Genomic DNA, 27940 nt, shown 5'->3' with positions numbered 1-27940 from the left:
CCACCCCCAACTCTCTCATCCTCCTATTTCTCCATTACTTTAAAAATAAGTTTTTGCTAATATTTTTTCTTTTTTACATCAACATAATTATCCCCCAAACCTATCTCTCTCTCCTTCCCTTTCCTCCTCCCAGAGAGCCAACCCATATGACAAATAGTATTTTTTAGAGAGGAAAAAAAATCAGTACAGTTGATTGATACATTTAAAACAGTTTGAAAATATGCTCAATGTGTAACAACTATGAACTTCCCACCCTTACAAAGGGTTAGGTTGGGGATATCTTCTCACATATTTTCATTGAAGTCCTGCTTGATCGTACAATTTCATTATACTTACTTTTGATTTTTTGGTGTCTAGTTGTTTTTCCAGTTTACAGTGATGTAGTTATTGTGTATATTGTTTTCTTGGTTCTGTTTAAAATACTCAGCATTAGTTCATATAGATCTTTCCATGCTTGTCTGTTTTTATCACTCTGTCATTTCTTACAGCACAGTAAAATATTCCATTACATTCATGTATCCCCATGCCTTCTTTTTTTTTCAAGTGTCAACATCCTTCCAGTCATCCAGGCTCATAACCTAGATGTCACTTTGGACTCTACTTTTCACCCCCTTCCCCATATCCAGTCAGTTGCCAAATCCTATTGGTTTTCATCCTCTCAACTTCTCTCCCATAAGTCCCCCTATCCTTCTATGACACTTCCACAATTGTGGTGAAGACTCTCATCTCCTCAGGCCTTGACTATTGCAATAATCTTCTGGTTGGTTTCCTGACACAAGTCTCTCCCCATTCAAGTACATCTTCCACTCATCTGCCAAATTTGTCTTCCTTAATCACAGTTCTGACCATGTTATGCTCCCCTGCTGACCATTCAGTAAAGTCCTCTGGCTCCCTATTACTTCCAGGATCATATATAATATCTTCTGTTTGGATTTTAAAGCCCCTTGTACGTTGGCTCCCAAAGGCTTTTCCAGCCTTTTGAGATCCAGTGACACTGGCTTCCTTTACAGCTCCTTGCACAAGACGTTACTTCTCTCAACTGAATGAATTTTCATGTCCCCAGTGCACAGCACTCTCTGCTTATCACAGCCTCCTGACTTCTCTGGATCCCTCCAAGGCTTCAGAAAGAAGCCTTTCCTAATCTTCCTTAATGCTAGTGCCTTCCCTCTGAGAATGTTTCCACTTTAGCCTGTATATATCTTGTTTGCACTAGTTATTTGCATGTTGTGTCCCCCATTACATTTTGAACTCTTTGAGGGCATCTATTTTTTCTTTTTATCCCCAGTGTTCATCACATAGCAATTGCTTAATAAATGCTGTTGACTTGGTATTAGAATTTAAAAATTATTTTAATTTATGTCCTTATCTGCTTCGTAATTAACATGCTTTATATATGCAACGTATATTGGTTGCCTTGATGCTAAGGATGAATTAAACAAGCTTTCCATCACTATGCCCTGCTCTCATCCCCTGATCAATCATTTTCTTTTTATCTCATACATTTCTTTGATGACATTTTTCACTTGGCTTCTCTTTTCTAATACCTTGTTTGTAAGGAGTTGGAATCTATTCATTCCTCTCCATTTCCATTTCAATGATCCTCAATTTTATTTCTTCCAAGTTCATATCTCATAGCCATATATAAAAGTAGTGATCCTTGGAATCTCAGGACTTAAAGGAAAGGGACCAAGAAGCAGATGTTAAATTAATGATAAAAACACACCAGAGGTGATCCCTTTAGCAAATATGAATACCTTTCTCTGGTGGAATTAAGGGAAGCTTGGCCATTACACTAGTGGAGAATTGGTCAGTTCTCTGAGAACCATTACAAAGCCGGTATGCTAGCCCTTCAGGGTCCAACCCTTGTGTCAGAAGTTAAAGAGAAACCCAGTTCCTTAGTAAAGTCATACAAAAATACCAGTGGGTGCGGGACATGTTGAGAAGCTTCCAAGGACTGCGACAGAGAAGCTGGGCAGAGGCAGACTTAGAAAGAAAGTGGTCCAAACTTTGGAAGCTAGACTGCTTGAAAGATATCTTTTTTTTTTTTTTTGCTTGAAAGAGATCTTGCAGGAAGAGTATATATAGGGCAGAAGATGTAACGATGAAGGTCTCCACCACTATAAATCTCAAAGCAGCAATTCTGTAACTTCTTTCTTTCATTGTGGAAGCTGAAAGCCTTTCTTCTGATCATGGCCTTTCCTTCTTTCTTTAAAATGCTTACTTTGTCCTACTAAACAGTGTTGACTACAGGCCTTTGCTAGCCCGAGTGCACTGATGGGGTAATAAGAAGGGAATCAAAAACAGAGCATTTCAAAGAAGAGGGAGAATTGGATTTGACACTGAAATGTTTTTGCCAAGGAAATGCTTCTGACTGGATATTTCAGTTGTCAAATAGTGAACCATCTCCCCTAGCAATTGGAGGCTTTGGATATATCAAACACTATGCTTCTATGTCTGTTTTCTTCTTTCTGTATGTTGTATACCTAGTCTATTCCACTGACCAACTGCTCCTTCCAGAGAGGAAGGAATTACACATTGCTTGATAAAAATTTCCCAGAGCATAGGAGCAGTATTCAAACAGGGAAACTCGTCTAGGCAATGTCAATGATACAGTGAAGGAGACGAAATAGCAAGAGTAGAATGACCCTACTTACCACATGATCCCATCGCTGCTACACATACAGGGTCATCAGGTGGATTTTGATATTCAGGGCCTTATAATAATGCACTCTTTGTGTAGCTGTAATTTGGACCAAACAGTTTGGAATTATGCTATATTCAGACTGTGTTGGCCACCCTCCATTAAGTGTCACCAAAGATAATCAGGATAACAGATATAGATAACTACAGGTTCAGGCAGATTTCTTCCAGTTTTCTCCCTCTTTAAATTAAAAGTGTCTGGTGATGATTTAAAGACGCTTTTTTGATTTAAGGTTTGATTTTTAACTCATTTTATTGCTACCTGTGATTTTGCATCCTCAAAACTATTTTCAGGTACTTTCTCAAAATATGCCTTACCAGAGACATGTCCAGGCTGGGGTGATAACTATTTTGTGATTTAATCCATTCTCATGGGAGGAGGGGAATCCCTTTGTCACTGACCACCTTCCCTTCATCCCCAAGGAGACAAGGGGGTGGGGAATCCAATCAGGTAGTCCAGTATTAGGAAGAGAAAGAAAACTCCCGTGTTAAGATGGCAAATTATTTCCAGAATTAAATGTTTTCCCAACATGGGGATTTACCAAGAGAAACTCACAATATCGAAGTAGGTTGTTGAGTCTGAGAGAGTGAAATTGGGAGGTGGGGTGAAAGAAAGGACTGTGTGAAGGAAGTGTGAAAAGGGAGCAGTGGCTGGTAGTCAGCACTTTAGGCTACCCAGGAGAACGGTATCCTATCTTACATTCTGACTGCACAAGAAATGCAAGGAAACATTCTTTAAGAACAGTAGTGGGAGAAGGTGAGGACTAGGAAGGAGTCCAAGTTGGATACATCCTGTCCTTCTCTTACAAGGATGATTGTCCTGCAGATGCCAGCATGTCCAGGGAGAAGGTGGAAGCTAAAATTTTGTGCATAGATGGCACTGGGCTCTTCTGATAGCTTTCAAGACTAGGCTAGGGCCAGTGGAAGGAAAAGGTGTTAGTGGCAGAGAGAGTAGCAAGGCTCTGGAGTGGCCTGCAAACTCTGGCTGGCATCTGCAGAGCTGAGAGCAGCATGAGACTCTCAAGGTTGAGGTCCCAGAGAGATTTCTGCCAACTGGTTGGGAGTATTTCACTATCAACGGGTTGGCATCAAAAGCCAGGGAAAGAAAGAGCAGAAGCCTTGGTCCCAGAAAGGCTGTCCCTTTGCTACTTGAGTTTCTTTGTTCCCTGGATCTGCAGTCAGTGTGAAAAGGCCCCAGGAGTTAGACGTAAACCAATAGATACCAGAGTGGCAATGACCTAAATTAGTCCGGGTAGCAAGACATTTGAACAAAAGGTTGGGAAAATAATTTTTGCTTTTTTGTTTTTGTTTTTGTTTTTTTTAAATTTTCAATTTGAGAGGCAGTACTTTCAAGCTGGTTTCCGTAGTGTAGTGGTTATCACGTTTGCTTCACACGCGAAAGGTCCCCGGTTCGAAACCGGCGGAAACCCACGCTGAAGTTAATTTTATGTCATCACTTTCTAATCTGGAGTAGGCGGAGGATTATAAAGGACTTGTTCTGGCGAGGTCCGTACTCTGATGGGTCATGGAGATTATTCACGGACTATCTCGGGTCATATTTTGAGGTAGGTAGATCAAGAAGAAGCTCCTGAGTGGAGCTTGGAATAGACATTATCTTCACTAATGGTCTGACAACTATTGTAGTTGACGGATGAATTCTTTGGCCTAGAAAAAGTTTGGGTACACGCTTGATTTCCTTGGGCTTTCCTCAGCAAGGCACGAAAGAAGTGGTATCCAAGGTCAATCTCACTTTACAACATTAACTAATGTAATTCTCAGGCCTGGTTTGTTTCCTGGGGAAACTGGAATGACAATTAGGAACCCTCAAGTGAAAGCATTTTTCCTTCGGTATAGATTTTGACCCAATGCTTAAGACCAAGTATTGAACTCTGATCAAAGCTAGAACAAACCATGTCTCCAGAGAAGCTGGGATGAAGCATATTACTCACCTCCTGACTTGAGTCCTGATGGACTCAAGATGAATATGTATGTATGCATGTACACATACATGCATATATACATACATATATATGTGTGTGTGTGTGTATACATAAATACACAAACACTCTGGCTAATGTGTGTGTTTGCTTGGGAGAAGGACACAGGAGGTAACCAACAGTGATTAAAAAAAAGGACCATTGAATCTTTTTTTTTTTTAATGTACAGGAAAAAACAAGTAAGTTCACAGTGATGCACAGACAAGCAGGATAGTTTTGGAAACAAAGCATGGAATTTATTAGTTTTTTTAAGCAATGGAGATTCATGGTTTTATATTACAATCCTCTTCTTGCATTCTGATACATGGAAGGAAATGCTTATTTTTCAGATATAAGTTCAGATATAAGTTCAGAATAAAAATATTTTTAAATTATAATGGCCAAACTTGCCCTGAAAGAAGAGATAAGAAAATGTGCCTGCTTTGCTTAATTGGAGAGGAGGGATCTATGAGTATGCAACATTGCAAATACTGTCAAATTAAAATGATATGTTGGTTAGCTTTGCTGAACTTTTTTTCTCCATATTTTTATTTATTTATTCATTCATTCATTCATTCATTCATTCATTTATTTATTGTTACAAGGGATGATTCATTGGCTAGGGGAAACGTAACTTTAGAAATCAAGTTTCTGAAAAAGAAGTAATAGCAAAGAAAACATTTAAATTTAAAAAAAATGGAGAATGGAGCCATGGATTCCAGTACCTCCACTTGAGTTTGACTCAGGATATACAGATCATCCTTAGATCCTGATGGTATCAGCTAGCAGGGAATGAAGTTAGGATATCGATGGGGGAAATTGAGAAGTTGAAGCAAAAGAGGGTGTATTTTTTTTTCCTTTCTTAAAAAAAAGCTATAAGGGATAGCTCTAGGGAAGAAGAGAAGGAGAGATACATGGTATACCATAGTGATGTAAGAAATAGACAGCAATAAAAAAAAAAAGACTTTTTAAAGAGGAAGAGGCTATTGAGAAATTGCTATAGAATACCTTGAAATAATAAGAAATGACAAATATGAAGAGTTCAGAGAAACATGGGAAGATCTGTGTGAACTGATATACAGTGAAATCAGCTGCAGTAGTCAGTGACCAAAACAAATGTAAGTGAAAGATCAGTAAAAGGAATCCGAACTCTGAATAACACTGGAAAACTGGTGGTCCTATAGAATAGACATGGACATATTCCTCCTTCCTTCTCAAAGGAGCAGGTAGACAGAATAGAGAATATGTTATCAGACTTAGGAACTAAATGGAGGTTTTGGCATATGTGTGTACATACATACATACATACATTATATGTACATATATGTACATATGTACACACACACACACATATATATTCTTGTTACAAGTGTGGGGTCCTTCTCTGAGATCCTTCTCCTTAACTCCTGTTCAAACTGGCAGGTAGAGTCCCCAGAGGACTTCTGACTACTTCTCCCCTCAGAATTCTTAGGGTAAGCTTGAGAGGCCGTGGTCTCCAGTACTTGATCTCCAAAGCATCAATGTTTCCATCAGGTAGGGCTGGCCCCTTCGGAGGGAGCTAAGTTTATTAGAAGACTGGTTCGTTGGACTATGAGGCAAGGCAGTAAGAGCTGGAAAGAAACACCTTTCGAGTAATCTCACAAACACACTGGCGCCTGCTTCATCGTCCTAGGATGGGAAGAGATGTGCCAGGAAAGGCTTTTTCTCAGCCCCTTCCTCCCAAGTCCACTGAAGATCTAAACATATGCAGTAAAATACACCGTTTTAGTTTCCTCAAAATAAACGCGTGCCATCGAGAATAGGATTTTCTGGCCTTGCGAAGACCTGACTTTAAGAAAGTACTATTAAAACATTTTTCTCTTGTTGCACTGATATAGGCATCTATTGAGGTAATCTATGGAAAGGCCATTGTAAACCTTAAAATGCTATGTAAGTCTAGCTATTATCCCTACATTTCGGCTTACCTTGCCCTCAGCCAGTGCCATATCTGCTCAGCAAGGATTGTTTCCTTGGAGGGTTATTTGAGACAGACTACAAAGCAATCAGGAATTGTTGGAGAGGAACAAAGCATTTGCTCACAAGGAGACCTCGATGTACAATCCCAGCGGAGAAGAGATAGAATTTGAAATGGAGGGAGAAAGAAGGGCCGGCAAACTCCACGCAAGGTTTGGTAGCCTTTTAGGATGCATCTGAGGGTCTAAATCCCCAAGTCTTTCCTGTGCAAGTCAACTCTTCCTTCCTAATTTTTCTGCAGTCTGGGCAAGCGTCCAAAGTCGGTGGATTCGAGGAGTAATAGTGTCCAATATATCGAGTCAGTTGATTGCACGTTTGCCGGTCTTCTTTGACCAGGTGTCTATTATGGGTTCTTTATGAAATCAGGCGGGCTGTGGGAATTGTCTATGTATGGCTGAGCAACTAAGGGTATCTCGATACGCCTGCGGATGAAAGAAAAGAAAAATTGAAATGAAAAGGATCGGAAGCTAGCTCTCTTAAATTTAATAAAATGAAGTGGAAAGACAGCTTGCTGCCACCTGGCTTGGTAGTGTGCCGTGATCGTATAGTGGTTAGTACTCTGCGTTGTGGCCGCAGCAACCTCGGTTCGAATCCGAGTCACGGCAATCTTCGTTTTTCTCCCTTCGGTTTTCTACTCATATATTTGAAAGTTAGCATAATGATTCATCGCGTTGTCTGATCTATAGTTGTCTTTTTACAACTTCTCATTTCCCCCCATCGCTATCCTAGCTTCATTCCTAGCTAGCTGACGCCATCGGGAGTTAAGGATGATCTGTATACCCTGAGTCAAACTCAAGTGGAGGTACTGGAATTCATGGCTCCGTTCTCCAATTAGAAGGACAGAGGATGGAGTACCAAGGTTGATGGAATCCTGTAGGACGATGAGGTTTTCGTTTTCGTTTTGTTTTTTTACAATAAAGAGTACTTTATTTGATCTCACAGCTTGGGTTAAAGCAAATACCTGGGTTGAGGAATTTCTAGAAAATTGGTGCTCAGGAAGATGATACAAAGCCAAGCTCTATTATGCAAAGCAGCAAGCAGGCAAAACAAAAGCATATACACACACACCATGGGAATATAAATAAAAGTTTATGCCCACCTGCAAGAAACTCACCACAGCCTGAAGGGGAGGGAACTATGTTGGGGAAGGAACACCGCTCACAGTTGGAGTTCTGGTGGCAAAATTATATACCCCAAGAATGGGATTGGTTGAGAAGAGATAATTGATGCCAGATGTAGGAGGGAACATTCCCAATCAGACCCAGATGTGGTGGAAAAGTTCTTCAGATCATCTATCTGTACAAGGCTTAAGTGGTGAATCTAGGGTAGGGGGAAGTTTCTTTATCAGGACCATGGTGGGAGCATCTAAATTAACTGCCTCAGCAGAAAAACTGAAGACCTCTGCAGCAGGTCGAGTTCATCCAATCAAAAGCTTCAAGCCTTATCTCTCCAACACAGGGTTAGCAATGGAAAATTACAAACCGTCTCTCTTTGCCTATATGCTTTATGGGCATTAGGACCATTTAGCCCAAGTGACTCCATATTGGAGCCCTTTCATTATGAATATAATATACTCATACTCAACTATATAAAGTTCGCAATGATCACAACAAACTTCCTGGGGCATGGTGTGGAAGGAGTTCCAAATAGTGAAGCCAGCTAAGAAAAAATGAATCATCCATTCATTTAATTCATAGTCCAAATCTCTCAGGGAGTTGGAGTAAGAGTTGAGGGCCTTTAAAAGAGAGAACTTCCCCCTTGATCCGGATTGACTGAGTGCCCACATTATCTGCTGCTGGTCACCTGACTCTAGGACAACTAGGCCATTTCAGCTTGAAGGACCTGTCAATTGGGATCAACTGTTGCTTGATTATCAGATTTGTCAGCCTTACTGAGAATCTGCATATTGATTCCTTAATCAGGAGAGAATAGTAATTCCTTAAGAAGGATGTCTGAGAAAGTCACAAGATTTTTAAATAATAAATTTTATTGACATTTTTTAGTTAACCTAGCCTAAATGTCCACCTATATCCCTCTTTTTCCCCCCTCACAGAGAACCATCTCATAAGACAAAAACTTTTTAAAAAGAGAAAAGAAAATCAGCAAAACTGATTAATAAATTAAGAAATCTGCAAAGAAAAGAGAAAAAAAAGAAATCCACAATGTAAGCAACATTTCACACCTATTCTCCCTCTCTACCCCACCCTACTCTGTTCCCCATTTCTGCAAAGTAGTGAGGAATGGTATCTTCTTATATCTCTTCTTTGGTGCCAAGCTTTTTCTTGTTTGGTCATTCTGTGGTTATTACCCCATTTTCATTGTTTTGTAGGTTAAGTTTTGAAGGAAGTAGACTGTGGATCCACGGGTATGGTTCACTTGAGAGGTCCTGGATTCATAGGATTTCCTCCTTCTTTTCCTTCTCATATGCACCAGAGTCCCAGATTCCTATCAAAGCACATGCTCTCTAAGATTGAAATTCTTCTCCTCTTACCATCTACCCTCTAATTCCCTTGTCAACCCCACCTTTTTATATCCATTGAAGACTATGAACATTTATTGTAAAATAAATAATTTTGCTTTTCAGAAAATAAACACTCAAGAGGATATGAATCCTTCCTCAAGCTCTTTCTGTGCATATACTGCTTCAATATGGTGGAGATACAATATTTAGCTAAGAGACTCTTTCCTGGGGGGACCTTACAATTCCATTGAGAACTAAGAAGCAAATAAGTGGAGTAACTAAAACATGAAATGTTACGGGATGAGTGAATCAGAAAGGTGAAAAGTCAAGTGTATAATGAAGTCTGACATAGAGCTAACAGGGAGGGTTGGAGGTAGTCTTGAAGAATGTAATTTTAACCTTGGGCTGCAGTGTGTGGCAGTGCAGGAAAAAAGAAGATGAAGAACCACATTTCAAGCCTGGGAGTCTGCATGAACATAAAACGGGCTTGTGGCAAAAAATGATTGGAGTGTTGCTGTATGGGGATTAATAATTTGGGCCAAACCCTAGGGTGCAAAGAGGATAAGCAATGTGAGTGATGGAAGATAGAAGCTTCTTCCACTTCATAGCTTCAAGGACCCAAATTTCAGTGAACTCCAGAGTGTGGAAGCCAACTGTACTACAGAAACCCTCCAATGAATTAAAATCATGTACCCACTCCCTCATCTTCTTTCTTTACTCTAGTCCCATCTCCATCAAAGAATAACACACAGGGAGCAAGCCCATATTTAGTGCTTTATTTCTTAAATATGAGTCCAGTCAGTTGAAGAACTGGACATCTTTTCTGTGGGGAAGAAGAGGTTTGAGAGGAACAGAAGAGCTGTCTTCCAGTATTTGAAGAACTGTCATGTACAAGATTAAATCCATTCTTTTTTGTCCTAGAAGACAGAATCAATAGCAATGGGTGAAATTACAAAAGGGGCAATTAGATTGTAACATCCCTGAGGGCAGGGACTGTCTTTTTGTTTATCACATCAGCAGTGCTGGTACCCGGCAAGTAGCAGGCACTTAATAAATTTATTGAATTAGATTAGGAGCAAATTAGAATTAAAGTGAGGAAAAATGTCTTGACAAGTGGTACTACCCAAATGAACTGCCTAGGTGAGACTATGGTCCTTTCTCTGCTCCACACCACGGTTGGAGGGCTTCTTAGCAAAGGATGCATGACCATTGCTTGCACGAGATATGTTGTAGAGGGGAAATTTTTCAGGAAGGATTGGGTTAGGTGGTGCCTAAGGATGATCCTAACTATGAAGTTCTTTGATCTGAAGACATTCCAGTTATTTGCAGCTTTACAGGGGCCTTCACTAGGTCTTTAGTTTAAAGGAAGCTCCTGAGACCCAAGGAGAGAAAGATTATTTTTCTACTTCCCTAGCACGATAACTAGGGAAGCTAGGTGACACAGTGGATAGAGTGCTGGGCCTGGAGTCAGGAAGACCTGAGTTCAAATTCTACCTCAGACACTAGCTGTGTGACCCTGAACAAGTCACTTAAGCCTGTTTCCTCAGTTTCCTCATCTGTAAAATGAACTGGAGAAGGAAATGGCAAACCACTCCAGAGTCTTTGCCCGGAAAACCCCAAATGAGGTCACAAAGTATTGAACACGACTAAACAACAAAAGCACAATGACTAAGGTCATTGGGAGCCCATTCATGGGGAGGTGGATAGACTCCTGGCTGAGCTGGGTTTCGGGAGATTCTCCAGCCTCAACAGGAGTGAAAGGCCTTTTTCCTTATGAGGACGTGATAGGTTCTACTTGAAAACTCACTCACCCAAGATAGAAAGAGACAGCAGTTGTTAAAAGTACAACCACTTGAGATGAGAACCTTAGGAACAGAGAAATGAGTGATTGCAATGGGAATAAAAGTCCGTTTCTTCCCTTAAATCCCACGTGCATCGGGCTCTTGCCTCAGGAGCGCAGTCATGGGCTAAGACTCAGGTGGAGCCTCTCTAGAGGCATAGCTGATAATGTCACAGCACTAGATCTTTTAAGAAAGTAAAACAGCCCCTACAGAGCTCACAGAGGATTCTGTCACCCAGAGTCCTTTGATGACCGATAATCCAGGATTTATAACAGAACCTGTGTGCTCATTCTCTTCCAGCTCCCTCCCTGCCCTACTTCCCTGGCTGACTTTCAATCCGCTGGAGGCTTTCCTTCTCCTGAGAGCGCCTCACTTCCTTAACTGAGAACAGGTGAGTTGGTGTTAGAGCCTGCAACTTCATCTTCCGGTCTGCTTGGGCCCTGGGAAGGCACGCAGGTGCTTGTTCTTTATTTTAAAGCCCTGCTTCCGCGAGGAGCTAGTGAACCGCAGCTCATTCGGCCTGGTCTCCCTTGGAATCACTGGAGCCTTTCTAAGACAGCTCTCTGACGAAGTTGAGATTCTTTTTTGATGGGTTCAATGAGGAATCCTCTAAAATGCCTTCGCTCCAAGTCTTTGTGGATCTTTCACCGACGCTTTTGAGGAAAAGCCCTAATCCGGGGAGGCAATAGGATACAATGGAAAGAGCACTAGTTCTGACGTCAGAAAAGCTGCGTTCAAATACTGCCTCTGACATTAGCTAGCTGTGTTACCATAAGGAGGTCCCTTTGCCTCTTAGCCCTCAGTTTCCTCTTCTGGAAAATGAGCAGAGTGGACTAATTGCCCTCCAAGGTCTCCGCCAGCCCTCTGGCTCTGATCCCAAAGCGTTTAGGAGCGCTTTCCCTGAGAAATTGGACTCCGTTGGGGCCAGTCTCCCTTGAGATCCAACAAATATCGCAACAGCAACAACAAAAAATCGACAAAGAAATAGAAACCAACACACCCACAAAGTTTTGGGGTTTGTTTTTCCCTGCAGGGCAGTAGCAACTCATTAGGTAGAGTAGTATCCGAGGAGCCCAAGGAGAGGAAGGTGGAGGGGAGCAAACGTGAAGACAGTAGCAGGCCCCGAGCTTGGTAAGACTGTGGCTCACTCCATTCTGCACCTGACGCTCTGCTTGGTTTCAGCTCCATGGTACAAGATGCCCCTACCAGATTAACCTCGTACCGTCATCTAGTCTCACCACCACGCTGCTAACTCAAGCGTTGACTGATACCATTACCTCCCTCAGGCTTCTCTCTCCTCTGGTCGGAGGGCAGAGGACCAAATTCCTTCCAATGCCTCCCTCTACAGAGGGAAGAAACGGAACTTTTTGGTTTTCTCCACTACATCTGCTGCTCTGCCTGGTTTCAAGTCCACGGAGCAAGATGCTCTTGGGCCGGTACCCCCTGGTTCCTTTCTTCATTTTCTTGTTTCCTTTTATGTGTTGTCCTCCCCTCCCCCCCCCCATTAGAACAAAGCTACTTAAGGGCAGGGATTCTCTTTTTATTAAATTGTATCCTCAGCTCTTAACACAGTGCTTGGCACATAGTAGGAGCTCAATAAATGTTTGTTGGATTGGGTTAAAGAGGGGAGAGTAGTAAAGCGGAAATGTTCTCTGCTCTGGGTACAGGAGTGATCCTGGGGCTCTGCGGAATTCCCCGCAAGTGAACAGACAGTTTTGGCCACTGCAGCTTGGCTGCCCTCGGAGGCAGGGGCTTGAAGGTACGTATCCATGAAAGAATAAAAAAGCCAGGTGATAACATCTTGTCCCTGGAGTATTTTTTAAGGAAGATGAGACAAGAACGATGCAGGGTGGAATGGAAAGAGGAATTTTGAGGCATTTGAGGGTTTCTGTGGCTCGTTCTCTTCTTCGGCTCTTAAAGGCGAGTTAAATCCCTGAAGGCCAGCGGTGGAAGGATGTTCTATTGTTCATCATTCATACTGCTTGTCCTTTTGTGCTCCAGAATTCGACCAAAATGAATTAATTCTTGCACAGCAACAGTGCCTGAACCCTTGCTGCTGGCGGAGTTTTATTTGCGCAGACTGCTGGATTTGGTATGTGGCCCCTTGTGTTCTTGAATTCCTGCCTTGGTCACTAGAAAACAAGGCTAAATATATCTCCTCTAAGAAGATTTTCCCCAGTACTTCGTATCTGTAACGCCCTTCCATCTCCGGCTGTACACAGCCCATAGGTTTGAACCGCTCTAAAGTACTCATCCGGTAATATTTAAGTGACTGTGTCTTCTTTTCCGAGGAGATTGTAAGGTTCATTGAGGGAAGCAGAGGAATCATACTCACAACAGTCTCTCTCTCTCTCTCTCTCTCTCTCTCTCTCTCTCTCTCTCTCTCTCTCTTCTCTCTCTCTCTCTCTCTCTCACACACACACACCACACACACACACACACACACACACACACACACACACACACACACACACACTTTTACTAAGTCGTGATTAAGTGAGCTAGTGAAAGTGTAAGTCTGAGGGAGTGAATGGAGGGGAAAAAAATAGATATTCCAAAGGGAAAAAAAGGAATTATCTCTATCTCTCCTACATAGTTACAACACGTTTGGGCTATTTCAAGTTTGATAATATGCAGGGCTGGGTAAGGGGGAAAACGTTGTCTTCAGATCTTTGGGCCCACAGACGTTGCAGTTGTCCTTTGTGTATGAAAAGAACTCGCCCAACGTGGGGCTCGAACCCACGACCCTGAGATTAAGAGTCTCATGCTCTACCGACTGAGCTAGCCGGGCTAACGCCCCTGGCTGCTTGCAGGAGTTTGAAAATTATCAAATAAGTGTCCTGTGTACATTTTCAATATTGTAGGTTTCAATATCTTTTTAATGACGGTCTTGTGCCACTCTTTCCTAAATCCTTAAATAAATCCGACAAGGATCAACCCAAAGTGTTAAGAGCTTTTCTCACCTTTTCTTGAAAGCACTAGAGCGCTAATAGAGCACAGAACTTATGCTTATTCAAACTATCTCAATGTTTATTCTCTTGCCATACCCTCACCTCCACCCCATCCTTATCCTACCATATTTTGCTTTCCATTCAAGGTGGCAAAAAAATAATAATAAATAAACGAGCAGCTTCAGACTAGAGGCCCTTTTGTTTTTTAAAAGGCTGAATTTTACAATCTTGAGACTACTACCTCCGGAAACTCCTGGACATAGATAACCCGGTACCGAAAAGCACCGAGCCTCCTCCAAGTGTTCTTATCACGGTTCATGAACGACAATGTTTGACAATATAAAACTGAAAATCTTAAAGATATGTTAGAGGAGATTTTTTTAAAATTTTGTTTCAAATCGATGAGAAAGAACGTAGGCGATTGGAGACCCTGGGTTCTTGGTTGTATCTCAGTTACACCTGTTCTCTTTGGTAAATAATATCCTATGTATTGAATGTTCTCTGAACTGATTACCTCTCCCTCTTCCACATAATTTGCACTTCAAATAACTCATATTTTTTGTTGTTAATATGCAGTATTTTATAAGGCAGCGCCATTTATTTTCCTTCTCTCATTATCATCTCTGTGTATGTGTGTGAGCTCACTAGGAATATCACCTTCTTAAAAGATCTCCAAAACCATGCCGAAAAGTTTGAAATTGATTGACAAACATTTGAAACCAATGGCAAAAAGGCATTGCAATAGAATTGGCCCTGTGGGATAATTTTTCAGTACAGTTCAAACAAAGTAAATGAAATCAAACTATCTTTGTAATTTAAAACAGATATTGCTTACTACTTGTCACTTGACTACTGCCTAGTAGATGGTCAATAAATGTTTATTGACTAACTGACTAACAATATCATATGAGTAGTGGGAGAGATGGGAAGAACTATCTTCTTTTGGTTGCCTTTTCTAAAACTGCCATCTTATCAATTAACCAATAAATATTTATTAAACACCTATTATGTGCCAGGCACTGTGCTAAGCACTGGGATACAAGAAAGTGGAAAATTAGTAACTGCTTTCAAGGAACTTACAGTCTAATGGCGATAACAAGCAAACAAATATGTATTTATATGTATGTACATATATATCAAGCTATATAGAGAATAAATAGGAAATAATTAACAAACGGAAGGCACTTTGATTAAGAGAGGTTTGGGAAGATTTCCTGCAGAAGATGAGATTTTAATTCGAACTTAAAGGAAGCCAGAAAGATTAGTTAGTTAGCTAAGAGGGCGGGAGAACTTTCCAGGCCAGAGAGAATGCCTGGCGCTGAGAGATGGAGTGTCTTCTGGGTGGAACAGTTAGGAGGCCAGTATCACTGGTTCGAAAGTATATTTTGGGGTAAGGTCTAAGACTGAAAAGATATGAAATGGGTGGTAGGTTATGAAGGATTTTGAATGCTAAATAATGTATTTTGTATCTGTTGCTGGAGGCAATAGGAAGCCACTGGAGTTTACTGAATGGGGAGAGGTGACGTGATTGGACTAGTGTTTTGGGACAATCACTTTTAGTGGCTGAATGGAGGATAGATTGGATGGTTGAAGCAGATTCACCAGCAGGCTTTTGCAATATTCAAGGCATGAGGTGATAAAGGCCTGCACTACTCACATGACAGTGTCAGAGGAGAGGAGACCATTTGGAGAGATGTTGCAAAGGCGAAATCAGCAGGCCTTGGCAACAGTTTGGACGTGTAGATTGAGAGATAATGAGGAATCCAGGATGACTTCTAGGTTTTGAGCCTGAGTGGATGTGGCTCTCTATAGCAATAGGGAAGAGAGAAGGGTATAGGAGAAAAGACAATAAGTTCTGTTTTAGATATTTTGAGTTTAAGATGTTTACTGGACATTCAGTTTGGGATGTCTGAATGGTAGTTGGAGATGTGAGATTAGAGGTCAGCAGGGATATTGGGGCAGGAAATGTAGATTTCTCACTTGGATGGAAAAAAACAGGGAATGGGAGTATATCCCAGGAATTCTTTTACCGTTACTATGCACCCAGTCCTGTGTTCTAAAATTATAACATCTATTAAGTTCCAAATGCCTTATGCTGGAATGCTCTCCCACCTCACATAAAGCTTTGGAATGTCTAGCTCTCTTGAAGACAGACTCAAATTTGATTTAAAAATGCCAGGAAAACTGGAATGCAGTTTGGAAGAAATTAAATTTTAGACCAACATCTGATGACATAAATCAAAATAATTTCCAAGTGGACACATGACCTAAATATAAAAGGCTACATTGTAAACAAATTAGAGGAGCAAGGAAATCAACTTTCAGATCTATGGATAGAAGAGCTCATCACTATAAAAAATAATAGAGAGGATAATAGAAGTAAAATGGACAATTTTGATTATATAAAAAAATTTAAAAGCCTTTTGCATGAATGAATCAAGAATAATAAAAATTACAAGGGAAATAAGAACAGAGGAAAAATCTTTGCAGCAAGGTTTTTTTTTTTTTAAAAACAAAAGTGTCACATTCAAGATATATTAGGAATGAATTCAAATTTAAAAGGCTAAAAGCCATTCCTCAATAGATAAATGGTCAAAGGTTATCAAAAGGCAGTTTTCAAAAGAAAAAAATCAAGTTATCAACAACCACATGAGAAAATGCTCTACATCATTAATAATTAGAGAACATATTGTGGTATGTGAATGTAATGGGTTATTACAGTACCGTAAGAAATGATGAATGGAACAATTTTGGAAGAAAATGGAAAAACTTCTTATGATATCTTCTAGAGTCCTTCCCTACATTCAGATGCCTTAAACCTTCCCTGGTTTCCAGTTTGAATCCGAGCCCTTTCTCCAGGGCTACCCCTACCTCTTCTACTTATCTGTTAGCGTCCTATGCTTTTCAGAATAGTTTGTTAGCTCCTGGAGGTCTGGAAAGAGTATGAGTAATTTTAAATTGTAGACGTCCAATGGGCCGGAAGCAGTAGTGCTCCATACTGTAACTGCTCACTCAAAAGAGTCGTGCCGTGTTTCCGCCCGGTTTCGAAACGGGGACCTTTCGCATGTTAAGCGAACGTGATAACCACTGCACTACGGAAACTGAGCGTGCTAGGGCTTTTCTCGTTAAAGGAGACTCCATGAAAAAGTTCAGCTAAGACAAGTCAAAATATTTTTCTCTGTGTCCCTCCTATCAAAATATCTTGACCCCAGACTTGAGTTTTGCGGAACTCTTATACCTGTTCTTATCTACTTCCTCACTGGGGCTTTCCTTGCGAGTCCAAAAGGAACCCCAATCTTGGCGGCTGCTGCTCCCTCCTTCCCCTTCCGAGGCAAGCCTGGGTTTGCCTGCCACTCCCTGCTCTAGATCCTTGCTGTCCCGAAGTCCCCTGCAGTCGCCGCCACCCTCGAGTGCCACCTTCACGGATCCTCTAATGCGCCCTCTTTTCCTTGTGCTTCCTTTAGGAGTCCTGGCCTAGTAGTCTCACCCTTAGAACAGCCGAGAGTCCTGCAAAACAGGACTTCGGTGCTGGAATCTGCAGGACAAATGTCCTCTGGACTACAGGGCTAGGGCATCCTACTAGTGTCCCGCTGGGATCAGTGGGCCTGGACCTCTCTTTCGCCTGCTGCTGCTCGTGGGGAAGCTTTCACTGGGTTTGCTGCTGCGCGGGTGGGAAAGTGGGGTAGCATTAGCCGGTGCTTCGCCGCTAGGCCGCGCCGGCGCTAAGCCAGAAACACTGACAGCTAACTACAAACCACTGCTCACTTTCCACATCCTTCTTGATTCCCAATTCCCCCTCACCGTCCCAAATGTTGTCAATCCAACTCCTTTTAGTGAATCTCTTTGTAGGAAAAACCTAATTTTGGAGACTTCTGTATCTGGACGGATTGGGATTTCCTTCTTTTCCCTAAAGTTGGATTGCCCAACTGAATTTGTTAGGGGAGGAGTGAACTGAGTCTCTAATCCAACGATTCCCCACCCCTCAACAGCTAATGAAAACACCTAAGGGGCCTTATAACAGAGCAGGGAGGTATAGATGTGTTAGGAAACTTGTATTTTGCCTGAAGAGTTTAGTTTGTAAGGACAGTAGGCCTTTGGCTAATAGGAAAGCTGTCTAAACCACTGCAAAGCTAAGGCTGCATGACCTGGAGGGAGTCGAGGCATTGCTGAAGCAGCAATCAACTTTGAGGAATGTGACCCTGGCTCTCTACTGGAGGACAGGTGGAAGCGAGGGAATTTCTCTCGGCTTCTCCTCCCTTCCCCTTTGGCGCTTCACATCCAGAAGCATGGCTACTTACTTAAGCTCGGGAAACCAACATCCATCAGCGAGCAAGAGATACCAATTTCACTATCTCCCTCTCCTTCCCACCAAATATACATAGAGTAAATGGGCTAGCAGTCGCTTAAATGGTCTTGGATCTGTATCAAATTAGAAGAGAGCGGTCTATGATGGATTCACACTCTGGCAGTTTGAGAATCCAGTGGTAGAGAAAAACAGACGCAGGGAGTCAAGTTAGTCTAGCAAAGGCGCTTCGAAGGAGATATTTTCTTGGGAGGGAGGGAGGGCAGCAAGGTGAGGACTCCAGGAGATAAAGACCATGAGGTCCTGGAGTGTCGAGGACTGGATTCGCTTGTGCTTCACTATCAGTTTACTCTTTCCCATTCTTCCCACTGACTGAGTGTTTGTAGGAGAGTACGCTACAAGGTGCGAGGTGGGGTGCGTAGATTTTACAGCTGATTGGTCCTACTTTGCCACCGCGGTAAATGCTTGGAGCTAATTATATCTATTGGCTGACTGTTACGGGAAGCGTCCCCCTCACCCCCAGTACTTACCTCCCCCACCCCACCCCCCGCCTCCAGGGTGAAGGGGTCCTAAGCTATAGCTTGACGAGTGCGGATACACAGAATACCTTTAATTGCCTGGCGAAGTAGTGACCGCGCTTGGGACCCAACCTTCAAGGTCTTGTGTCGACGAGGGGAGTAGCTCTCAGAGAGTATGTTGTACCTGGACGAGAGGAAAAATAATTTGCAAAGACTTTACAATAACTACTGAACCTCTCAACAGAACCACAATAAAACAAACAAACAAACAAAAATGGAAACGCCGTGCGGAGGCAGACGAGGTGGCCGAGTGGTTAAGGCGATGGACTGCTAATCCATTGTGCTCTGCACGCGTGGGTTCGAATCCCATCCTCGTCGTGTTTCTTTCATGGCTGACAATTTGATAACTTGTACTTCCTGAGCCTACTTATATTCCTGCAATCTCACCGTCCTGGAGTGGTGGCAGCATGTTTTTCCAAGGGAATTTGTACGAAGTCCCTGAAGAACCCAGGCTCTTCCATTCTTCTTTGACGTGGAAATTATGCGCTCGGGGCCATCTCCAGTCTTCCTGATCTATATCTTGCCACTGGACCTAGATGGCTTCGGAAGAGAAAGGGAGGCTGGTGACCTTGCACAGCCCTCTTTCACTTAAATCCAATTCACATATAAGTCATGGCGTCATTTTCCTGAAGTCAAGGTCCTCTTTGAGAATAAAGGACAAACGCATACGCCCGCGTGAACTTCTTCAGAATCAGTGTCTGAGGAAGTCTAAAGGGTCCCAGGGGGGGAAAAAAAAGGCTATTCCAAGAGCACTTGGTTAAAATCTTCACCTCTGCGCTTCTCAGACTCTCCAAATAATTTTTCAATACATAAATTTCTGAGCCTTTGGTCAAAAGGTATTCGAAAGTGGATAGACATAAAGTAGGGAGAAAGGATTGCTCGAAGGGGTGGGAGTCTGGGGATCAGTGTTTTCGAAAGCTATGTGCAAGAATAGAAAGGTGTATCAGGTACTGGGAAGCAGGAAGGCGTAGGTGTATCAGTGGCATGTTTGCGCTTTACGGAAGAGGTGAGAAGTCGGCTTAGTTTGAGACAATTTTTGGCTATAGCAAGTCTCCTAGATTAGGGCACGTAGTAAACGATAGAAAGACTGTGATTCACTTATATGGAAAGAACAAGCAGACACACAATCACTATGTCCTGAAAAAATGATAGCGAAGAGCCACTTAGCAGATGTAGTCGTGGCCGAGTGGTTAAGGCGATGGACTAGACATCCCCTGGGGTTTCACCGCGTAGGTTCGAATCCTGCCGACACGTTTCTGAAAGATGCTGAAGTCCTAAGCAGGTTCATCAGCTTACTTTATGTGCTTCTTCTGACATACGTGCACAATCGGTCCCTCCGGAGGGATCGGGTTTTTTGTTGTATTTGTTTTACTTATTATCATTATACATTATCTTTGAATAAAGAGGCAACTGGTGGTGTAGTAGCCAAAGGACGCTAGACTTGAAGGCAGACAGATCTGACTTCAAATATGACTTCAGGCACTTTGGAGTTCCGTTGATCTTGAACAAGTCGCTATCATTCTGTGCCTCAGTTTTCTCATATGGAAAATGGGGATAGTTAAAAACACCCAGTTTCCAGGGTTGGCATGAGAACAAATATTGGTAAAGCGGTTTGCAATCCTTAAAGTTTTATACCGTACAAATGTTAGCTATTACAAAGACATAGATGGAATTCTCATCAAATTTGCCAAAAACAATTCACTGGGAGCTATATAGCTAACAGTGCGCAATGAAGTCTGGGTCCAGAAGGATCCTGATAGACTAGAGTATTGGCATGAGTCTAATAAGATGAAATTCAACAGGTTTAAAGGCAAAATCTTACACTTGGGAAGAAAAAAACTTCAGTGAGGAAAAGAAAAGTTTAAGCTTTGATTTCATGTGCACTTTCAACCTTTGACAAAAGGGCCTATTAGTATGATTGGCCAGGTAGTAAAATGTTTCAGTACAGTTCAAATAAGGAAATGAAATTAAACTTTTTTTTAAAATAGTTTAAAATGGAGATGTGTTATAGCAGTGATGTGGAGTGGAAAATACTTCACCCTTTGCCATTCTTAAAAATGCCCTTTTATACTTTTATGGGGAAGCAGGTGCGGAGTATATGCTAGCAATTCTCTGACTTTGGGTATGCTCCCTCCTCTTTCCTTTCCTGACTTTTGTTGTTCACTATCTAAGTCCTCATCTGTGCTCCACTCCCCACCCCTACAATGCTCTCTATTCTTACCTTAACTTTGGAATGTTAGCTCCCTTGAAGACTGAAGTGAAGTGACCCTTCATACAAGAAGACTTTCCTCATTCCATCCTGCCATCTTTCCCAGTTTTGAATCCTCCCTTGAAATTAATTTGCATATGTTTTGTATCTATTTATCTCTGCACAAGGTGGTTTCCCATTGGATTTAATTTAAATTGAAATAATTTGAGAATTATTGGCACAGTAGGTCTGGGAGTGGCATCGATTCCCAGACCATCTTGCTTTCACAGCTCAGTCTTTACAGCCATCATGTGGAGAAAGCACCTGTTATCTCCACCAACTTTCAATCAATAATGACATATGGCAGCTTATCCGAAGCAGCAAGTCACCCTAAGGAAGAGAGTGGAGGAAACATGATGGACAAGTCATCATCACCACCAGCTGGACCATCATCTCCCCTCAGATTCTGATGGAGACAGCCCAGAACCCTAAACCCAAGAGGCTTAGGAATAACATTGCTTCCAACCCAGTGACCTCAGCCATAATGCTGGGAAGCAATCCTTGTGGAGATGCATCCTGGCAACTAAGCCTGAAGGTTATTGCTGCTGGGGAAAGTTCTTGCCTCCAGAATCCTTGGCACTTTCAAATGGCTCAACATCAGAAACCTGTATTTTATCAGTGGAAATGACATTAAAGAAGAAGCATTAACATCTGCTTTAGGGCTGAAGCCTAAGAACCATGGGGTTTTCCCGTCTTGTAGCTGAAAACTTCCTCATCTGTTGCCTCCCTCATTAGAATGTGAGCCCTTTGAGAACTGGGACAGTCATTCCAATTCTATTTGTGTCTCCAGTGCTTAACACAGTGCTTTGCAAATAGTAAGCACCTAATTAATGTTTCATTCATTCATTCATTCATTCTCTTAGTAGGATATCAGCTCCTTGAGGTCAGGGACTAATTAATTTTCATATCCTCAGTACCCAGCCCGGTACCTGACATGTACAAGCACTTTAAATAAATTCCAGTTAGTTGTTAAATCAAAAGCCTCTATTATTAGTTATTGCCAGCTTTCCCCCCAATTAGCTATTCTTCTTTTTACCTCATACGTTAGTAACCAGATCTGCTATGTGTACAGACAATATTGCTTTGCTCTCTGATGCAACCTCTCTTGACTGACATCTGAAACGTTTGGGGATTTAAGGGAGACCCCTATTCTAAGAGCCCAAGCCACGTGCCCTTGCATTTTACCATTACGTCTCTCTTTCTCCTTTAATCAAATTTCCATGTCTTCTCTCCTTTTACTGTAAATCCAGGACCCGGGGGGGGGGGGGAGGAAGCAGTAAGTTTGAAAAATGTCCTTCTCTAATCCTTATTGATTATATGAATGATACCTAACTTCTCACTCTGTCTCAGATGACCAGCAGATCACTGCTGAATAGAGACATCACTGGCTCAAGGCAAAGTTGGTTCAATTAATGATAGGAGTTGATATTTATATATTACTTTAAGGCATACAAAGCATCACATATACCAGTGCATGTAATATACATATACATATGTCAATATATTATTGGATGTAGGTACAACAAGGGGCATATTTTAATTCTACTTCCATAACTCAAGTATTTTCGATGGAAGAAAATACTATTCTCCATAGCACATAGGTGTTTATTTTGTGTGTGAGGGGGGAATCAGATGGAATTTTTTCTTTATAGCAAATGTTCAAAGTCTTCTGTGGGCATAGGAAGAGCCTGATAGGGAGCCAGAGTATGGGCAATGAAGGAGAGAGAAATTTCAACAATCTCTAGGCAGTACAGGGGCTTCATCCACACTCTGGGAAATCAGTTAAGTAGTAGTAGAAGAAAAAATATGAAAATAATGTAGGTTGCCTCTCTCTGGCAGGCGGGGGCAACGAGAATTCCAAGTGAGAATCATATCCCTACAGCAGATTTATTGTCAATGTTTATGCCCAGGTGGATCTTAAATCCCCAGGGCTTTGGTGTACCCTTTTATAGAGAAAACTTCTTTAGGAAAATGTTTATGAAAATAATACATCTTCTAGCCAAAGCTGATTAGTCTGGGCTAGTTCTTGGGAGTCCTGAACCAAGGGTACCAACCACTGACTGTGAGTTTAAGAGAAGACCCCAGGACAAAAGGGTTAGGAAAGAAATGGAATGGACTTAAAACAGTTGATGTCGGTGGGGAATAATTATGTGTAAAATAAGTGGAGATAAACATGTATCATCCCTTAGATACCGCTCTAACATTTTACAAAATGTCCACAGATGTTATAATTGAAAGATATCCCACTCTAAAAGGAAAACAAAGGACTGTTTTCTGAAAAATCCAGTTACATGAGCCGTGGAAAGGTTCAGAGTGGGTAATTTGGAAAAATCTTAAGTGGAAAATCAGGAGAATGCCTTAACTATGTGTAATCTGGGAAACTAGCATGTAGAAGTACCTGCCTACAATGCACTCCTGGTAGGTGTTGTAATTTGGTTCTTGGTTCAGTTTGTAGGATTCTCTGAACAGCTACAACCCTTCATATACTCCATTCCTTGGTAGTACTGGCTCTTAGACTGCAGATTACAAGCAGTGGTTGGGGTTTGGGATGATTTCAGCATTACATGGCAGAAATTCTTCCCATAATCACCTCTTTACGTACACCTAACCTGAGCTGGGAATTCTTTTTCTTTTTGCGTTTTACTTGTCCTCCCTCCCTCACAGCTCCCTCGTTTAATGGCATAGATGAAAGTCATGGACAATAGACACACGTTTTGGTAGCAATAATACCTAGTTTAAAGGCACAGACCAGTATTAAGCGGAGCAGAACAGTATGCAGTCGAACCGGAAGCCACGGGAAGGTGCTTTGACAGGCCTTGGAGACTCTCACCTGGACTCTGAGCTCCTCTCCTCACCAGCAGTTCGTGGCTCATTCTCACCTCTCAGCTCCTTCTCTCTGGTCTCTCGCTTACCTTTTCCTCAGTGTTCTCCGATAAGCGCCTCTCCGTGTCTTCAGTGATCACTTGAAGAAAAAGGGAAAAGGACACTGGATTTAGTACTGTGACCTGGATTTGATTGGAAGTTGCTGCAGAGAGGATGAAGAGAAGTGGCCAAGATTTCGGCCTCCCACCAGTTATTTTTGTTTTACTCATTGCAGCATTAGCGGCCGGGCTCCAAACCCCTCCACTTTACTCATTAACATCCAAAGACAAGTATTAACGGAAATCCTACTCATTGCTAGTGTAAGACACTGTTATTAAACACTGGGCGAGACAAAAAACAAACCCAAAAAACCAAAAACCATAAAAAACAGTTTGTTAACGGAGCAGTTGGAAGAGACTTGGGATAACAAGATGTACACGCACTGACTGCTAAAGGTTAATGAGAGGATTGTCATTCAATGTGTTCTGGATAGGGTTGGGGAAATAGAAAGAAAAGAAGGAAGGAAGGAAAGACAGAAGGCAGGAGGGAAGGAAGGAAGGAAAGAAAAACTGTTTCCCCTGCCTCTGTGGTTTTAATGTTGATGCACTAAGAGGGAAGCACTTTCCCTGCAGAACTTTGTCTTCTTCAGTTCCCGACAGTTTCTCTTGGTGCCCCCTACTGAGTTTAATAGTCCAAGGAAACTAGACTAATTTGCCTTATAATGATGGTGATAACAATAAAATATCTAGTATTTTATGTAGCTCCTAAATGTTTGCAGACGACTTTGCAAACATTAATTTTATCGCCACAGTAATTTGCCCGTGATCCTACATCTAGCGTCTCAGGCCTCATTTGAGCTGAGGTTTTTCTGATTCCAGGCCAACACTCCATCCTCTACCATGCCTGAGGTAAGTCTGCCTCCTTGGTCGGGGGACAGCCTTACTTGGTGGAAAAATCAGGGCTGAGAAGAAATAGCAGGAAGGGTCAGCCACCTAGGCAAGCCCGCCAGGGCACACAAGAAGGAGGAAGGGCCTTTCTTTTTTCTTTTATTTCTGTTTTTTTATTTATTTTGATTCACCAACAATCACTTCCATATGCTTTTGAGTTTAAAATTTTTTCTCCCCCTCCCTCCCTCCCCAAGATGGTGCACAATCTGATATAGGCTATAAATATACATTCCTATAAAAATATTTTCACATTAGCGATGTTGTAAGGAAGAATTGGAACCAATGGGAGGAACCACCAGAAAGAGGAAACAAAACTCAACAGAAGAAAAAAAATAGCAAATAGTATGCTTCGATCTGCACTCAAACTCCATAGTTCTTTCTTTAGATGTGGGTAGCATTTTCCATCACAAGGCCTTTGGAGAGTCTTAATCCTTGTATTGTTGGGAAGGGTTAAGTTTATGAGTATTAGTCATCGTACAATGTGGCTGTTATTGTGTACAACATTCCCTTGGTTCTGCTCACCTCACTCAGCATGAGACCATACAAGTCTTTCCAGGTTTTTCTAAAGTCAGCCTGTTCATCATTTCTTATAGCACAATAGTATTCTATTACATTCATATACCACACTTCTTCAGCCATTCCCCAATTGATGGCATCCTCTCAATTTCCAGTTCTTTGCCACCACAAAAAGAGCTGCTATAAATACTTTTGTACATGTGGGTCCTTTTCCCATTTGCATGATCTCTTTGGGATATAGCCCTAGCAGTGCTATTGCTGGGTCAAAGGGTATGCATATTTTTATAGCCCTTTGGGCATAGTACCAAATTGCTCTTCAAAATGGTTGGATCATTTCACAGCTCCACCAACAATGAATGCATTAGTGTTCCAATTTTCCCACATCTTCTCCAACATTTATCATTTTCTTGTTTTGTCATCTTGGCCAATCTGTGATGTGGTACCTCAGAGTTGTTTTGATTTGCATTTCTCTAATCAATAGTGATTTAGAGCATTTTTTCATATGACTATAGATGGCTTTAATTTCTTCATTTGAGAACTTCCTGTTCATATCCTTTGACCATTTATCAGTTGAGGAATGACTTATATTCTTATAAATTTGACTTAATTCTCTATCTATTTTAGAAATGAGGCCAGAAGGGCCTTTCTTTAAAAACTAACCTGCGGTATTTTCAATGCCAGAAAAGTATTTCCTCAAGGCTCCTATGTGAGTGTTCATCCGTGAAGTCAAACGGACACCCTGAAGAGTCTCTGGTGGCCAGAGAGCCAGGTAGAGGAGCAGTGAGTGCATGAAGGAAGAGGGGCTAGGGTGGGATGTGAAGGCCCGCAAATTCCAAACTTTTCCATTACACACAAAGGTCCTCTTTAACTTGGGTTCTCAAATGCTGGACCTTGAGGCGTTCTGTGGCTGCCAAAATTCAAAGGGCTCGTCCGGGATTTGAACCCGGGACCTCTCGCACCCTAAGCGAGAATCATACCCCTAGACCAACGAGCCGAGATATGAGAAGGGGAGAAAGCCCTCCTCCTCCTCCTCCTCCTCCTCCTCTCCTCCTCCTCCTCCTCCTCCTCCTCCTCCTCCTCCTCCTCCTCCTCTCCTCCTCCTCCTCCTCTCCTCCTCCTCCTCCTCCTCCTCCTCCTCCTCCTCCTCCTCCTCCTCCTCCTCTCCTCCCCCGCCACTTGCCACACTTACTCCAAACTCCGAAATAACAGTCTCCTCAGGGAACTCATAGTCTCTCCCGATTAACGAATACAAGCGCAGAGTCAGCACCACTCACGGATTCAACATTCGCCCAGTATAGGACACCACCACTTCATCCCAATCCAGGGACCCTTAGCCTAAAAACACCTAGTCGGTCAAGACTAGAGAGTCACCAAACACACAGCGGCACCTGATTTGAGAACTTTGTCATCATGCGCACCGGGGGGGGCGGTTGAAGGCCTGCCCTTGAGGGCTCCTACCTGTAATTCCCCTCCCTAGGAAACGAGGAAGGAGAATTACACGATTTCATCTTGACCTTGGAATCTACCCCACTCCTCTCCAACTCTCCCAAGGGATTCAAAGGCGTGCTCACGTTGTTTTCTAAGCCGAACATTTTACCCCTTCACTGACAACACACTGCTGCCCATTTTCAGGCACACCATATTTTGTTAATTCCTCAAATGATCCTTCGAAGATCTCCTTCGTCCCCTATGGCTCTCCGACAACTTCTCTTCTGTTCGTCTGTTCACGTACGCGCAGCATAACGTAGGCAAGCAATCTCCTTGTGGCCGGAAGATGCGTTGTTGGCGTCGAGGATTCAACACAGGAGTGCCTTGCACATAGTTAGCCCTTAATAACATTGAATTCCACTGTCCATCTCTCCTTGTCCCGCTCCCCCCCCCCCCCCCGCCGTTGTTCCTTTCAGCCTATTAGCAGCGTGGAAAGCCAAGTAGTTTTCTTCCGCTGTGAAAAGCCAGCTCGTTTTGTCTCATCCAAAAGGAAACGAGACTGTGTTTCCGCCCGGTTTCGAACCGGGGACCTTTCGCGTGTTAGGCGAACGTGATAACCACTACACTACGGAAACCCACCTCGAGCGATTGCTGCTCGAGTGAAGCTCTTGAAGAAATTGAGGAAGTTCACGTTAAAAACCTTGCCTCTAGCTCAGAGTTGCACTGGACACTATGGGTTCGGAATGCCTTCACAAAGGACACGCAGTTTGAGTTTTCCAGATGCGTTTTAAAGGTTGCAGATTTGCATAGATCGAGAGAAGTGCCTTTAGCAAAACGAGTCAAGAATGACCGTGGTAAGTTGTGGAGACTGTGAAGAAAGCTGGTTAGGAAAGAAGATCAAGTTAAAGCAGCATTTGCTACCAAGCTCTGGCTCCAAAATAACTGGACCTTCTGTCTTTATTTAAGAGTTGTGTATCTCCTGTAGTTCCCAGAACAGTACTCGTTAGAGATCAGACTTTCCTTTCTAAGGGGTTCACTTAATAAACCTCTTCCTGCTCAGCACTCTGGCTAGTTACCAGGATTTCTGATACGTCTGTGGAGATGTCAGAAAAGAGC

General features: G+C 42.3%; 6 non-coding genes across 6 annotated transcripts; 2 read left to right on the top strand and 4 right to left on the bottom strand.

Moving 5' to 3' along the window:
* Positions 1-7222: 7222 nt before the first annotated feature.
* TRNAH-GUG (transfer RNA histidin (anticodon GUG)) lies at positions 7223-7294 on the top strand. Its single transcript has one exon. It is a non-coding gene; the product is annotated as a tRNA-His (tRNA).
* Positions 7295-13709: 6415 nt separating this feature from the next.
* On the bottom strand, positions 13710-13782 carry TRNAK-CUU (transfer RNA lysine (anticodon CUU)). The gene has a single exon. It is a non-coding gene; the product is annotated as a tRNA-Lys (tRNA).
* Positions 13783-16971: 3189 nt separating this feature from the next.
* Positions 16972-17044, bottom strand: TRNAV-AAC (transfer RNA valine (anticodon AAC)). The gene has a single exon. It is a non-coding gene; the product is annotated as a tRNA-Val (tRNA).
* A 2015-nt stretch (positions 17045-19059) lies between these two features.
* On the top strand, positions 19060-19141 carry TRNAS-GCU (transfer RNA serine (anticodon GCU)). Its single transcript has one exon. It is a non-coding gene; the product is annotated as a tRNA-Ser (tRNA).
* Positions 19142-26318: 7177 nt separating this feature from the next.
* Positions 26319-26390, bottom strand: TRNAP-AGG (transfer RNA proline (anticodon AGG)). The gene has a single exon. It is a non-coding gene; the product is annotated as a tRNA-Pro (tRNA).
* A 996-nt stretch (positions 26391-27386) lies between these two features.
* On the bottom strand, positions 27387-27459 carry TRNAV-AAC (transfer RNA valine (anticodon AAC)). The gene has a single exon. It is a non-coding gene; the product is annotated as a tRNA-Val (tRNA).
* Positions 27460-27940: the final 481 nt, after the last annotated feature.

This window comes from Phascolarctos cinereus, unplaced genomic scaffold, assembly GCF_003287225.1.
Source record: "Phascolarctos cinereus isolate Bilbo 61053 unplaced genomic scaffold, phaCin_HiC Scaffold_470;HRSCAF=1088, whole genome shotgun sequence".
Classification (NCBI taxonomy): domain Eukaryota; kingdom Metazoa; phylum Chordata; class Mammalia; order Diprotodontia; family Phascolarctidae; genus Phascolarctos; species Phascolarctos cinereus.
Note: the sequence above shows the minus strand (reverse complement) of the source record. Positions and strands in the feature narration are given on the sequence as shown.